This window comes from Castor canadensis, chromosome 14, assembly GCF_047511655.1.
Source record: "Castor canadensis chromosome 14, mCasCan1.hap1v2, whole genome shotgun sequence".
In the NCBI taxonomy this organism is placed as follows: Eukaryota; Metazoa; Chordata; class Mammalia; order Rodentia; family Castoridae; genus Castor; species Castor canadensis.
This window is the reverse complement of record NC_133399.1, coordinates 97,304,970-97,316,695: the sequence shown is the minus strand read 5'-3', so window position 1 is coordinate 97,316,695 and position 11,726 is coordinate 97,304,970.

Here is an 11,726-nt window from a genome sequence, read left to right as displayed (position 1 = left end):
ATATTTTTATTCAAATATCCATGTCTATAGTCTCCTCTAATTTTTTAAGACAGCATTATTTATCTCTTCTCTGTTTTATATAAATGCTTTTACAAAAGTAACTAGTGCTTGTTAGTTCCTAGGTCATCTTCATGGCCACCTATCTCAAAGATATTTTCTCTGGATTGTATCTTATTTATCACATTTGCTATGTACCTTTCATTGTTATTTCTTTGCTCTTCATTTAATTTACCTAATTACAGTATCCAAAAAATAACTGTTTGTAATAAATGTTTTTAGAGATCATTATGTGGCAATTCTACTCATCTATACCGCATTCAAAACCTAAAGTGAGGAGTGAAATTGCCCTTGGGTAAAAAATAAATATGTAAACTTAAGATTAGACTCTAACAGAATTTCCTAGGCAATTTCCTAAAAGTATCACAACTATAAAATCAATTTTAAGTTGTAGAAGAAATGAGTTGAAAACTGAAATAGTGCTAGTCAGCAATTATCTGGTTTATAAGGGCAAGAGAATGAAAGAGAAATGAAGACAACACTTCCAAATCCTCTCATCTGTGTGTAATGTTAATGAAACCATAGCAGTTTCTAGTTCATATGGCAAGCAACAGTCTGTAACTCAGAAAGACATTAAAAAAAAATAAAGAAGAAGATGGAAAAAAAAATTTGAAATTGTTCCAATTCGTATAGATATTTACTGAAGAGAAGATTCCTGTTTTAGATTTTTCATTTGTGTATTGCCATGAATATTATAATGGTTCTATATTTCAGAACCAATAGAAGTATCTAGAAAATGATAGTGCTTCATAGTTAAGTAGTCTACAAATGATTACAACTCGGTGATTTGCCAAAGAACTGTGATGTCAACTATCATATCCCAGATGCATTTTGTTGTTCTTTCTTCAAACATTCATTTGTTTTGTAGCTAAAAATTGAGAACAGCAGATTGCACAAGATGCAAGCCAACAGGTAAATACACACGCTTTTAGGAGGAGCTGCAAAAATGGTTGACTTTGCTTCTACAGGTAGAAGAAAGGCTAGGAAAAGAAGGAGCAGCCTGGCCTAGTTTCAGTAATGACTGCAGTTTGCCAACTAGGTGAAGATGGGTGGGGAAAGAGATTTTCCAGACAGAGAGAGTGAGTGCAAAGAACAGAGGTGTGAAAGAATAAGTTTGGCCAGACAGCTCTAACTAGAAAGATTTTGCTGGAGCACAAAGTTCAGTGGAGGGAATTGCAATTAAAGTAAGTCTCGACAAGTAGGCAGGAGACAAACAGAGGGTTTAGCTTTCAACATGAGAAAGTGGGCTTTTTGTTTCTGGATAGTGGTTCTCTTTGGTGTATGTGAGAACGAGATGGGAAGATATTAAAATGCCCAGCCCCTAAAAATTCAGATTCTGTAAATCTAAGGTGAGGTCTGGAAAATTATTTCCAGCAAAAAACACTGGGTAACATTTTTGAAGGTAGTTTTCATTTCTTCCTTGAGCTATCCCTTAATTCAGACATGAGCAAGCAATTAGTAATTGTGGGGTGTTGGGACATTCTATCCAGAAGCATAGCACTCAGCACGCTAACTGGAATGAAGACAAGAAAGATATTGGAAACACTTGCTTTGAATTTAAAAACAACAGTTTTTGTAAAACTCATGGCCTGGAGTTATGGAGACATGGATTCCTGCTCGGGCCCATCTCTGATTAGTAATCAGTATGTATCTCTAGAGTAGTTGTCTAACTTACCTGACTCTCATTTATACTTTCCTTCCAAGTAGATAAGCCATTAAAGGTAAATATGCTTTCAAAATGTTTGTGGTCCTAGAATGAAAGTTTCACAATTGTAGATTATGCAAATGATACAAACTAACCAAATCAAGGATATGACCCATTTTAGAGAAAATGAAGTATTAGTGAATGCAAGTGACCACTTGGGTTTATGTTTTTATAAACATCACACCATTTTTAAATTTCTGCAGGTATCAATGTGGAGTTTAAAAAAGAGAGCATAGTTACTTGCTCTAGTCAAAAGTCAAGGTAAGTTTTTCATTATTAACTTTTTTTTATCTGTGTCCCACTTATAACTATAAAAGACACTCATTGCAATTATTTAGAAGAATATTTTTAAATGTTGCAGTAGTTTTGGTACAGTAGCTCTTAATTCATCAAGGATAAATGCAAAGGCAGATAAGGAATATCTTCACCTCATTTTTAGTATTGCTTGCCTTTTCCAAACAATTGTTTCATTTCATAGATACCGTGGCAATCTACATATGTGTGTATATATATGTATGTGTGGTATGTATGTATGCATGTATGTGTTATGTACAAATATTGGGAGACTACTTTTTTCCTTCCTAAGTAAAATAATAAAATTTGAGACTCTTCATCTAACAACCCTTTCAAGGAATCGATGAAGTAATATTGATGAATGGCTTTTGGAATTTAGAATAATATGTTTAGGGCTGAGGGTATGGCCCAAGTTGTAGAGCACCTACCTGGAATAAAGTGTTTAACTTCATAAGGCCTCAGTTTTTCTTAGTTGTAAATAAACTTCCAGTAGTTTAAAAAATGGTTGGTTTAGTTATTTGACTAATATGACTAAAATGACATTATTATTGTGAAGTCATGGGTTCTTAACTTATATGAAAAGGGAGTTTTTGTTGTTGCCTTGCTTTTCTTTTCAGTTTCAAAGCCTCAGATTTGAAATCTGATTAGCTATTTTGTTAATATATCTATTATTTATCAGCAGAATTTTAAAAAAATCAGTTACTAGAGTAACCAGACAAAAGTCAGGAAAGCTGATTTTTCACACTAACTACTTGTGCACTCTAAGGAAAACAAATTATTCTTCCTTTGCCCTTCCTTTCTCTTTTTTTCCTATCCCATTATATTATCACAAATCTGGACTAGACAGCCTCCAAAATACTTTTCAGCTCTAAAATTTTATGATTCCATAATTATGAATAAAAATACTGCCTATCTCTTGATTTAAACATGAATAATGAATCACTTCAGGTCTGAAAAATATGCCTTTAACCTCCTGTAACACCTCAGGCTCCCAGTATCATAGGAGAGCTATACTAATCACATTTAGCAGTTTTGCTTATATACTTTATGGCCAGAATTGGTTTGCTTTAGATAACACACTCTTGTGCTGTGTCACCGTTGCTAAGATACAGTTTTGTAAATAAATGTTATTTTAAATATACATCCTGGTGTGGAGAAAGAGAAACGTGGAAAGCAGTTGGCTAAAGATTTAAACTATCTTTTGAGAGGACAAAGAGGATGTGTTATAAATCTTTAAGACGATTTTTGAGTATATCCTAATATAATTTTGCACTGAAACTTGATGAAGCAAGATGAAGGGCCTAGGGGAAGAGTGATCAAGCCTACGGATAGTAACAATGATGAGTTGTTTTGTGACCATAGTGATTGGCCAGTTTGAAAAGCACTGATACTGTTGTGACAAGGCCCTGTAAGGAGATTTTTTTCCTTGACATTTCTGCCTCAGCTATTACACTGAGGAAAAAAATGGAAAACATATAAATGGTTACTGCTCAGAATGTATTTTTAAAAATATGTTAGAAATCACTATTGAAAGCTGAGGGTTTCCAATTGGACATCCCTGTTCCAGAGGCCAGTTGTCATGCAGGCTGCTCGACAGAGAGGGTGGGATAAACTCTCCCTGTTTGCTGGGTTCTAAGGTGAGCAGAAGACCCTGTTGTTCCCAGAAACTCCTCCCAATGACTTTCTCTCCTACTCAAAATGGGTGTACCTCTAGGATGAAGGCATGAAACAGAATCACACCCTTGACTTCTGTTTCAGAGGGGGACTTTTGGGTAACTAGCTGTTAGCTGGATAAACAGGTGGTGAGAAAGGAGGTGTGTGAAGAGCACTTTGGTTGCCGGGCAAGGGAGAAACAAAATTAGAAGTTAGAAGTGAACTTCAGTGGTTCAGAGTCAAATCTTGCCAGCTTCAACCATTTGACATGGGCAGATGAGCTGCTCCAGCTTCTCTTTGGCTTTGTGAACAAGGCCTGTTTCATTAGCCTACTTTATGTTATAAAGTACTCAGTAGCCACATTTCATTGATCAGGCTTTGCTTAATATACATTTCTCTTTCATTCCCTAAGGATGAGCTGACTTTTTCCTGTCTTCCAGCCTGGGTGTATTCAGGAAATATAATTTAATTTTATATCTAGGAATCTGATAGTATCTGATAAGCTTCTGTGAAGCGACTTAAGGGGTCACCATTAATAATAGGCCTTGTCAAGTCTTTGTATTGTTGACTAATTCTGAATGGCCTCGCTAAGAAAATGCCCCATCATCTATTTATTCCTTCCCAACAACAGATGCCAATCAGAAGCTCTTGCTTAATCGAGTCTTTTCTCTCCTCCCCTAGGGCCACTGACTTCTATTATCATTACCATTGTCATTAGTATTTTACATGTCTAACTTCTTCCCTGGTTTTAAGGTATCTCCAATCACACACTGAATATCCTATGTCTAAATATAGCCTCTCCCAGGGGGATCTTCACTTCCACTTCCCAACATCTCCAGGTCCTGGATCAGTACTTGGCATGTGGTTAGCTTCCAGTGAATAGCTCTTAAATAAATGAAAATCATTAAGAGGAACAGATCATTTCACTGTTTTCTGAAATAATGTTTGAAGGCAAAATGGAGCTTCTTAGTATGATTGCCTTTAGTTTCTTAGTGGGGGAAATGGGGCTGAATACTTAGGTCATGGTTTGTTTGATTTTATATGTACTGCTCCAAGTAACAAGGAGTGTGGGTCTTGCTTACAGGCGTGGGGGCTCAAAAATAGTAAGTGGTGAGCAGTATTCAAACTGCTCTTTAAACCCTGGCCTTGCCCCATCTGATCATTTTCTTCCTTCTCTTTCATCTGACTCAGGATCACTTGTCCTTTTGTCTTTCTGTTTATCACCCTTCACCAGCTCAAGAAAGTAAATAAAAGAGTCCAGTAAAGAAATTACACTGGTGGTAAAAACCAAAAAGTTAACCTGGAAATTGCTGACATCTGCATTGTCTGGTTAATATAAGGTCACGGATCATATACTTCTCCTGCAGGTGCCCCAGGAAAATTCCTAAAACAAAGTGTTGAGCTAGGGGATTTAGATGGTTACTCAGAAATGAAACTAAAAACAAAACAAGGAACTCTCACTGCCAGAAAAACATGGGAAATATAAATCTTGTCAAAAAGGGACACTACAAAAGCAGGTGGACATGACAATGAGAAGTTATAATGCTTGTGATATGGCATACATAGCCATTTCTTAGACTTTTCAATAAGCCAAATTGTATGGATACACAAATTCAAAAGGCAAAGTATTTGTAGTCAGTCATACCTATTGTTGAGATCTTGCTTCACAATGGACTAATTTTGTGTCCTTAGGATTTTAGCTCTCTGAACTTTATTTTCCTTATCAGGGATGTCAGACTCATACTTCAAATGGTTGCAATGTTAGTACAGTGTCTGCCACCTAATTAACTTGAAGTGAGGGATAGCAATCCAGTTAAATGCTCATTGAAGTCTACATTTTTTTCAGGCACTATCCTATTCACTATATACACATATTGTGTCATTTAATCCTCCTATTACCCTGTGTACTAGAGAGCATCATTTGCATATAGTTCCAATGGATAGCTGAGATACATAAAGTTAAGTCATTCACCCAAGGTTATACAGATGGTAAGTGGGAGAATTAGGATCTGAGCCCTGATAATGGGCTCAAGAACCCACACTCTTAGATACTATTGTTTAAATAAATATGATTACAAAATCTTACAAATGGAGGAAATTTTAGAAATAGTTCATTACAACACGTCCATTATAGGTGAGGAACCTGAATTCCAAAGACTGGATCAGGATCACCAGCAAGTGACTCAGAACTTATCAAATTTTTTTAATTTCTTCCTACCACCATTCTGAGGTAGAGATGGTAGAAATTCAATTGTCTCTTATGTTGAAGAGGAAAGTGACACTCAGAGAAGGTAAATAATATAAATGACAAGTCCCTGCACTAATGTTTTGATGCTCATGGTCTTTTGGAGAAGAGTTTCACTAATCCCAACCTCTTTTTCTTTCTCTGAAGTGTGGTAGTCCATTGATCAGGAATGTTGTGTAATTTACATCTACATCTACTCTGTGCAGACAGATGTAAGCAAATTGCAGCATAATATTTTGCCCTACCGCTGATAACAATGACAAAAATAACAGACATGAGAATAACTCCTGAAAAGGGAGTTTTGAGTTTATGGGATTAGAATGTAGTTACTGTGGACCCCATTACAACAAGAGCTATCAATGTCATATATATCCAGGGACTTAAAGGCAAACTTAGAGGAGAGCAGACAATAATTTGATGTCTGTAGAATTATGTACCAGGTTAACAGGAAAGTTTTCAATTACAACTTTATTATTTGTACATACTCCATGCACTAGATTTAACCCAAACCTATGTCCCTCAGACCTATAGGCGGCAAGTTACAAAGGAAAGAAATGAACATGCAAGTATGGATGACATTGTTCTAGCAAACCAAAGTCCTGTGATACAATATTAAGACAGTCAAATTTCAGCACCTTCTTCATTTTCCTCCAGAGATCCGAACAGTTTTTTGTGTTTTTAATAAAATTGCCTTAATTTCCTGGTCACTTAGGTATAGGTCAATCGTTACTATCTGAGGTTACAAGTTTGCATTCAAGATGGTTTTGGGTCCTCAAAAATGTCTTGTTTGGATTTGATGTGTTAATTACATAAATCACTTTGAATACCTGGCCAGTCCTTGAAAGATATATGCTACCATCTCCACTGGCTAAAGAAATCTGTGTCCAACAGAGGGAATGTAGATTCTGCCCTTTAATGTCTTGTTTTAAAACTGTCGCAGGGTGTTAAAAAATAAATTTGTTTAAGGTGTGCATTCTAGGGCTGGGAGTGACTCTTCTATCTTCAACCTATAGTTTCTACAATTGTCTCCACTTTCTAGGCATCATGAAGGGAATCATACACAGTAAGCTTTTGTAAAAGGATGACAGAGCAATTGCCTACTTCAGATCTCACAGACCTTGTCTGCTTGAACATAGTCACATGACCTCACATGACTATGAACAAGGACCAGGAGAATAGTGGGAGGCTGACGGGGGTATAGCGATACATGGGCATGGGTAAAAGTTGGAAGACTCTGTTATTAAAATAGAGAAGGAATACTAGGAAACAGAGGGCTCCATCTGCCCCTCTGACTTCCTTCTTTGCGCTTATTTTATACTTCCATTCTTTCCACTAATACAACTTTCTCTCCCTCTTTGTAAAAAGTGACAATCCCAAATTTCATCAGAAATTCTGTGTGACATTCTGTGTTTTCTTTCTTTTTGTGGTACTGGGGCTTGAACTCAGGGCCTTCACCTTGAGCCACTCCGTCTGCCCTTTTTGTGATGGGTATTTACAAAATAGAGTCTCTCGAACTATTTCCCTGGGCTGGCTTCGAATCATGATCCTCCTGATCTCTGCCTCCTGAGTAGCTAAGATTACAGGCATGAGCTACAAGCGCCTGGTTCTATATTCTGACTTTTCTATCTGGTCTGACTATGGCTTCTCCTCTCTGGCAGAACAAAAACAAAAAATAAGCAAAATGTGTAGATGGCAGAGCCTTCCAGCAGACTCTGGACAACTCACCTCTAGCTATTACATGATAGAGAAATAAACTATCTTTTTTTAATTTTAAAGTTTGTCATGTTTATTTGTCATTTCTATTGTGACAATTGATGCACTGAGTTCTTTTTTGTTAGCATATACAGAGGGGTTTCATTGTGATATTTCCACAATGAAATGATCAACTTTACCACCTTGATTTCATTTTTAAATCCAATGTGTGTTTTTTTTAATGTTTACATGTTAGGTTTTTTTCTTAAAATTAATTGCAGCTGAGCTTTTATCCAAACAAATAGCATATACCACAAAATCACTTGAACTTTTATATTTAAAAGTTCTTTAAAAATGAGATTAGGTATTTTAACAATTTAGGAGTCAGTGAAATAGAGTCTATTTTGCTTATTCTCATTTATCTCGTTCAATGATCTCAACACAAGCTATATTCAGAGCACAGAAAGAAGAGCAGGTGGCCTAGAAAAGAATGAAAGCACAGTTGGCACTCATTGTTACCATCACTGGCATTTCTTTTGCTTTTAAATGAGAAAAGTCATCATAATTTGTTTTTGGAAATCTCCTTACCAATTTAGTAAAACCCAGGGATGTTCTGAGATGGGAATTAGAAGGAAATCCTCTCCTGCTTGCCCACACTTTGTCCCAGCAACTGGTAAGGGCACATGAATATTGCATGTGGAATAATTAGGAGAAGTCTGTGTCTTCATCAATTAACTTCTGCCATTTTTACTTGACCTCTAACTATCTAGAGACAATTTAGACATTGGTTTCATGTGGGACGTTTTTAATTTATCTTTAATTAATTAATGTAGAGACAGGGTCTTGCTATGCAACCTAGGCTGGCCTTGAACTCATAATCATCCAGCCTCAGCTTTCTAAGGGCTGTGATTAAGGTGTGCATCATCATGTCTAATGATAGTTTCTGGAAATTTTTAAAGATTTCCTGATTCTTTCTAAAGTCCTCTTTTGTTTATTTTAAAATTCTGAGAGCTAAATGATATAGTAATGCCTGATCAGTCATTTACATGAATAAAGGATAGTATTGTTAACTGAAGCTGCACAAAATAAAACAGATCATTTTCATTTTAAAAACTGTGACAAAAATATTTAGAAATTTATTGTTAAAACAGTGTTCCCATTTGGAACTTAATTCCAGAGGTCCTTGCCCTAAGTCTACCTGTAGTAGATCTGTCCAGAGTCCTGATACAGATCGAAAGCCTAAAGTGCTTCTCAGATGTAACTTACCCCAGGGAGAAAACTATCAAGAAACGCAGGCCAAGGATTGGACGACAACTCTTTGTCTTTCAGTTTCATCTTCATGAATTTACACCTCAGTTCACAGCAAGGACTTTAACATATCTACAGTCTACCCAAATGTCTTCTCTTCAGATCTCCATGTCTCAATTCTTCTTGGGCCTTTCACAAACACTGCAAACCTACCTTTTATGGCTGTTCCACCAGCTTCTATTTTGCAGATGAACCCAAATCTGTCTTTCCATTTCTTTTTCTTTTTCTCAATGTAAGTGCCAATTATAAGAGAGAAAAAGATAATTATCTTGACAATAAAAACAGGAAAAAAGAAAAGATATGCAAAATATCAAGTACATGTCTGTGTTTCAAACACAAGGGAACACCAGCAGCACAGACATGAACACCCTGCCCACTGGGCACCTGCAGTTGCTGCCTGGACATCAGTGTCCATAAGGATGCCTTAAGATTTTAGCTGCTCAGAGACAAAAAAGATTTGAGTATTCTTTCCATGGAAATGTAAAAATAATAATTCTAGCCCATTAAACAAATTTAAATAAAGTTCTGATTTTGCCATAAAAATTGTATCAATGAATTTTTGAATAGCAAATGTCAAATTATTTGCAGAATTCTTTCTGATGCCACTTTTTTGTTACTACCCTAAGCATGTGCTTATCTTGCCTGGTGGGTAACCCAGGTTGTCTTTAATAGCAGTCCTTTGAGAAAGGAGAGGGCTGGGCATTAGGACTCTCTGTATATCTTGTTCAAAACAAAGACCCCCATGCCACTGGAAGGTATCAGCAGAGACAGAAAGCTCAGCCAAGACAAGCTGGAGCAGGAGCAGAAAGCATCATCAGGAGCTTTTAGTTTATCCAACATACTATGCCTGAAGCTTCCCAGAATAATTCTGGAAGGATTTGAGAGGAGTCTAGAGCTTCTCTAGAACAGTTTAGAGAAGAGAGGAAAAGGTGTTTGTAATAATGTGATTCTATCTTTATTTCCATGTTGATGTGATCTGTGTTGCATCTACATAAACATGCCTAAAATATGTGCATGATAGAAGATAGTGTTGCAGATAACTGTGTTTTGGTGATTGAAAGTCTTGAAGTACCATACTTAGAAGTCTTTGAACAATGCTTGTGTCATAAATTAGCATAAACATATAAAAAGAATATGGAGGCAATGGGATTTAATGTACAACCTGCAGCAATGATCTGAAAGTTATTCCCTCTTCTATTTAATGTTCCACCATTTCACCATTACTCAAATTGTTCAGGGAAACCAACAATATTTCTGTTTACTATTTATCATAATTTTAAAGCATGTATTAACATTTCAGTTCAAGAAACAAGAATGGAGTGCTTATAATTACCAGGCAAAATTGGGCTGCAGAAACAATTAACATGTATTCTCATTCCAAAACTTCACAATGAGAAAAAAAAAATATATATATATGTAAAACAAATTAGAGATAGAATGATTAAATTGGATCATATATAAGTAGAATAAATAGAAGTAGCAGCAGTAAGGCAAAAAGAATACTTAATCTAGCTCAGAAGTGTGGAGTTTTAATAAGGCATTTTTTCTAAAAGTCGGTAGGAGTTGATGTATCCAGGAGAATGCAACAGACAATTAAATAGGGGTTGGAATCCACAAGATTTTAAACAAAGTGATAGCGATTTAGGAACATCTGGCCTGTGAAAACACTGGGTGTGCTATGTGACTGAAACGAAGAGAATGTGTAGGTATTTGGGGAGGTAAGTCTAGAAGGGCTGTAGGAATTTGAATTTTTCTAGAAGCTATGAAGAACTGCTAAAGAAATGAAACAAATGGTTTTCAGCAAGTGGTTTCAGTCCATAGTCAACCTGGTTCCATTGCTGTGGAACAGAGGTGAGGCAGAAACATCATGGTGGAAGGGCATAGCAGGGAAAAACTGCTCACTTCTTGGTAACTGGAAACAGAGGGCAGAAGGGGCTAGGGACAAGATATACTCTTCAAAGGCATGCCTCCAGTAACCTACCTTCTTCAACCAGGCTCCACCTCCTAGTTTCCATCACCTCCCAATAACACTATCAAATCATAAATCCACCAATAGATTAATCCATTGATGAGATCAGGTCAGAGCCCTCATGATCCAATCATGTCCCCAAAGCCCCATCAGCTGGTGACTAAGCCTTTAACACTGAGCCTTCAGGGGTGGAGGGGCATTTTGGTATCAAACCATAGCAGTATCATAATGTGTATTAGAAGTCAAAAATGGAAAACCAATGGACAGTGAATTCTCCAATAACCATATTTAATTACAATATTTCCTTAAAAAAGGAAGTAAGTAGTCCATCCACCTTGCTGAAAGCAGCTGTAAGGGAGAGGTTAAGACCATGTCTTCAGTAATGAACTGAGTGTGTGATCCTCAACAATTTGCTTAAGCTCTCTATGTCTCCTGATCTAGTAGGTAAAATGAGAACAATCTGAGGATAATCAACTATGCAGGATTTTTGTAAGAGTTAAAGGAGATATAGTTCAAGCATTTAAAAGAGAGTTTGGTATATAAGAAGTATTCAACAAACACCCTCTTAAATGGACAGTAGCTTTTGTTTTTCTTTTGGCATGAGCTCCCTAGAATAGCTGGGAAAATGTTCTCAAATTTCCTTTCATATCTACAGCAAGTGGACCCAAAGCTGTAGATGGCCTAGGTAGAAATTGTGCTTATTTCAAGAGGAGTTTGAAATAACAAGAATATGTACATTTTTTATCTAGGGAAATACAATTCTTTTTGAGCATTAAAGAAAATAATAGCACTTTGAATATTTT